Genomic DNA, 5,125 nt, shown 5'->3' with positions numbered 1-5,125 from the left:
TCACTAACCCCTTCAGAAGACAGGAGAGGAGAGGGGGAGGGAAGGGAAGAGAAAATAGAAGAAAATTATATGGTCAAAAGGCATACACATTTAAAGTAATTCAAATTACTGTCCAGAAAAGTCACACCTGTTTACATTCCTACCAACAGAGCATGAGAGTCCTTATTTTTATATGCATGCTGGCACTGGGGATTGAGTTTTCAAATTTAACAAAATTTAAAAACAATCAAAAATCACCAATAGGCAACTCATGGTGAAGTTCAGCATTCCTTTGGTGAGGACTGACTATGTGCCAGGCGCTGATAGATATTGGTGATCAGGATGAATGGAACACATCCCTGCCCTCTGAGCACTCAGGGCGGGAGAAATTCAAGGGCTTGGCTTTAAGTCATGGTGAACAACATGGGTGCTAAAGAGAAGTACCAGAGTCACACTGTGGAGCAGGCAAGAAAAGCTCGTAATTCTTCATGGGGATGCTGGGAAGTCTGGTGTGGGGGGTGGGGGCATTTGAGCTGGCTCCAGAAGGATGAATACAGACACCAGCAAGCAGGGAGGGGTGATGGTATTTGGCAAACACCGACAGGTGCTGGAGGCTCAGGGACTGGAAAGGTGTCACTGCCATTCTTCGGTGGCTCTTACAACTCCTTACAATCAGGAAGCTCACCCTTGGATCTATCCCACAGCCTCTTATTGTCACTTAAATCCCCTCCCTCTGGTTATTTGCAGTGGGAACAGGAGATCATGTGGTTGTCCACTGTCACCTTCAGAGAGTTCTAGATCAATGCAATATCAAGCACAGTATGGTAAGTTTTTACTTGGGTTACTCACTCCTTTTTTAAAAAGACAACATTGACATAGAATGTCACTATGTCCATTTTTTAAAAAGAGCTGCAGAAGTCAAGGTCATAGGGCAGAAGTCTGGGTGACCCGGATTCCCCAGGTCTCAGGTCCTGAGCCCAACTTGCACACCATTCTCGGGATGGCCAATACCAGCCCTGTTTAAAGAAGGAGGCAGCCAGTACAAGTCCTGCCTCTCTCTCTTAGGACCGTGGGAGAATCCACTGCATCTCTCTGAGCCTATAAAATATGGATTGTAGGAAGAGTGAACATTAGAGCTGAGGGGTGGGAAGGCATTTTGTTAAAAATAACAATAAGACAAAGAACCTGTGATTCCCATCAATGTGGGCCATGGTCAAGTAAGCCAGCCTCTTGCTTTCTCTTTTCATGAGTCTCTGTGACTCACAAGCACACACTTTTTTTTCTTTTAAGATTTATTTATTTATTTATTTATTTGAGAGAGAGAAAATATGTGTGAGCGGGGGGAAGGGAAGAAGGAGAGAGAGAGAGAAGCAGACCCCCTCCCCCCCTGCTGAGTGCGGAGCCCAACACCAGGCTTAATCTCACGACACTGAGATCATGACCTGAGTCAAAACCAAGAGTCAGAACACTCAACCGACTGAGCCACCCAGGCACCCACACCTGCCCACTTTAAGTTTAGACATACTGGCATTTTAGGAATAAGGCAAGTCCCCAAAGATGGCCTTTCTTCAGAAGCTCACTGAAAAAGGAATTAAGAAACTTGCTCAATCGTGACCTGAAGCCAGAGGTATGAAGGGCATGATAGCCACAGGACCTTTGAGTGTGAGATCCCCTTTTCTACCCATTGACCTACACTCTCCCTTTCCCCAGTTCTGTCCTATAACGTCAAACACAGAATCAAATTTCCCACTTGCTGCGCCTTCACCTCCCCCTTCTCCTTATAGCCCTGTGACACATGTCTCTGGAGAGTCCCACACATCATCACAGAACAAAAACAAAAACAACATGAAAAAATACCAAATCTGCGCCCTTACCACCCCCGTCCCTCCACTATGAGTCGCCCACATGATGAGAGTTCTTTAACTTGGGTTTCAAATACTAGAAATGAAATGGCTTTTTTTTTTTTTTTCACTTCTGCTATTTACACAGAAGTGCTTGTCAGAGACCTCAAGGCTAAACCCACCATAATTCAAGTTTATTTTTAGATTTCTCAGCTGTAGAGATCTACAGAATGCCAAAATGGGCTCAGTGATTCAGTCAACAAGAGGAAGGAGAAAGGGAACGGAGCGCTGTGGAGAACCTGCTCCAGGCCAGGTGCCTTACTGGTTCTGCTTCGGGTCATCCGCCCAGAGACTCAGAAGAAACTCTGTGAGTGATCCTACCTTCACAGGTATTGAAACTGAGGTTTCAGGTAGTCATACGACTCTGTCAGAATCAAACAATCAGCTCATTGTGGGACCTGGATTTGAAATCGGGAACAACTCAAAGCCAAAGGTTTTGTGCAGAGCCCTCCCCACCTCCCTTTCTTTCCCTTGCTCCACAGCCAATTCCCATGTACCTCCTTTACCTGAGTGTTTGCCCTCTCCCTACCCTAGGTACCTGTACCTTGCCTTTTTCTGCTTGGGAACAAGTATAGGGTCAACCCAGAGAAGGTTCTGGAAACATATAAGGGTTCCCCCCCTACCCTCCCCTGCAAAACAGTGGCACTGGCCTCATTCTAACCCGTCTAAGTGACTGACTCCTTGCCCCATACAAATCCCGGTAAGGAGGAAAGCAGAAGCGAGTTGTAACTCCCTAGTAGCAACATGGGGAGGGGGGCATGCTCTGCAGGATCTGCAGCTCCACAGATCTGAGTTGGAATCCCAGCTTGGGCACTGGAGGCACTTACACGTCACTGAGCCTCCATTTCTTTATCTTAAACTGGCGATGATAAACCCAGTGGTCAGGGTAGTTGGGTCCCTGTCAGATTCAAGCACATGGTTAACATCTAAAAATGTTTGCTCATTCTCTTCCTCCCTCAGCTCCCTGGGAGAGGGGTACAGGGCTACCATCAAGGAGCCTGGCCTGCAGGAAGCTTTGGTAACTATCTCTGAGGAAGCTCAACGCATTCATTTAGGCTTGCCTCGAACATCTGCAGGGCCTGGGCAAGCGCACCCACCAATAGAGGCCTACATACCCCATGCCCAGATATTCATGCTCTAAGTCAAGCTAATAAACTGTCAAATAAAATAGGTTCTATCCTATTCTGAGAATCTATGTTTGCATAATGAACAGTATATTTTATAATGACCTAAAAGGCCATGCTCAAATTTAGAATTCTTAGACTCCATGGAGAACTTCCCTCCAGCCCCCCAGCCCAGGCCTGCAGTTCACTCCCCCTTCCTCCTCCTCCTACTCTGCCTGCACACCTAAGCTATGTCTACACCACCACCCCTACACAATGCCAGTCTTTGGCCACCTCTTCAACCCAGGGGTTTCTGGATCCTGTGACCTGGAGCATGATGCAGAAGCAGGAACACAGACCCACCATTGCCTGACGAGGCGCGCACTCAGAAGGTCAGAGACGGGCCTCCCTCCGCCCGGATCTGTGCGAAGCTATGCATTTGTTCAAGGTGTTGTTTACCTGTCAAACTAAGCAGGAATCCATGCAGTGAGCTAGAACCACAGCAGTTAACCTCATCCATCTTCTTGCATTAAACCCTAAACCTGACATTTGAAAAGAGATGGTACTTTGAACCATTTCAGTCTTTTTGCGGTAATCTTTGTCTCTCTACCCCTGGGACAGGAGCCAAAGAGGGGGAGGCTCTCTGCCTGCGTATGTTGATATTTACACATAGGATCTCTTCAGTGCTATTTTTGTTCTTTGCTTTAAAAGCCTTTGCTTCAAAAACTATAGGGGGCGATGAAACTGTTGTACACTGGATCTTGCTTGTGGTGGTGGTTACGGATCTGTCTGCATTTGTAAAAACCCCTAGACGTGTACACTAAACTAGGTGAACTTTACTATATGTAAGTTATATCCCCAAAAATTATGTAATAAAAATTCTTCCTTGAAACGACATTTTAAGAAAGGAGCAGGATTTGAAAGAGACATTTGTTTGGGCATCTAAAATAACTTCTTTTTCTGTGACATTTAGGGTGAGTCAGTGTCCTGAACATCTGTCATATTCGTAGATGCCCATCATCTTATGAATAACCTTTCTGGAGGAAATTCCCTTAGGGTCTTGCCTTCCCCCAAGAAGTCAAGAACTCCGACTCCCAGGCTCCCTTGAAGCTAGGACACGAGCACGTGACCTACCGTCCACCAATCAGAAACGCTAGTGAAGACGGCTTCATAAGTGAGTCCAGCGCGGCCACCCGGTCTGTAAGGGGATTCCTCTTCTGCTGGTGTGTTGGCCTCAGAGGCATTCGACTTCGGGGCTTTCGATGGTTATGAAGTTGGGTTCCTGGTTACCCAACTAGTGTTGCTTAGGGGAAAGAGGATGGATGGGGGAGTTCCACTCCTTGCTCTCTGCTACAGGCTATCAGTCCCCTTTGGGAAAGTCCTTAACTTCTCTGAGTTTCTATTTCCTCAGCTGTAGAATGGGCATCCCAGAGTCTTACAGGATTGTTGGGAGATTAAATATGGTGATGCCGAGTCTGGCACGAGGCAGACTATGAATGAGTATCAGTTCCCTTCCTTCCTCAAACAGTAGGTAAGAGCCTAAAAATTGCAGACCTGCCTTAGCAGTCTGGGAGACTTCCCAGAGTATGGACCCCATGAGTTTTACTCAGAAGCCAAAGCTGACAGTAACCGTTGAGCAGGGGGCAGGTGGCCATGCAGTTAGGTCAAGGCAGGCCCATTAAGCTTCCCTCCTCTGCCCATCTCCTCCGTAGCTGTACCAACGAGCGGCCACTATTTCATGAGCTCTGGGTGAATCCTGTTTGAGGTCAAATCAACAGAAAAATACTTCAGTTTGATTTAATATCCACTGCTCTGAGCACCAAGAATATGCCAGGTGCTGGGTTAAGCATCTAAGAAACAAACAATGTGCCACTTCATTGTAACTGGAGAGAGAAAGATGCACACGTGCCTAGGATAAATATTAGACTGAGAGGTGTTATCACAGCACTGTGAACAGCATGCTGTGGGCATCGGGTATAAACGGCATGCTCTGGGCTTGTGGCATCAGAAATTCTTGAGGAGGGGCTACTGGAGCTGGTTCTTAAATGATGAGCTGGAGTCTAACAGGGGAAGAAAGAGCCTTCTCTCCTTGAGAGAAGAGCATTGGAAGAACCCAGAAGAATGAATGTGCACAGTGCTTTG

Source organism: Neomonachus schauinslandi, chromosome 15 (assembly GCF_002201575.2).
Source record: "Neomonachus schauinslandi chromosome 15, ASM220157v2, whole genome shotgun sequence".
NCBI classification, from domain to species: Eukaryota; Metazoa; Chordata; class Mammalia; order Carnivora; family Phocidae; genus Neomonachus; species Neomonachus schauinslandi.
Note: the sequence above shows the minus strand (reverse complement) of the source record.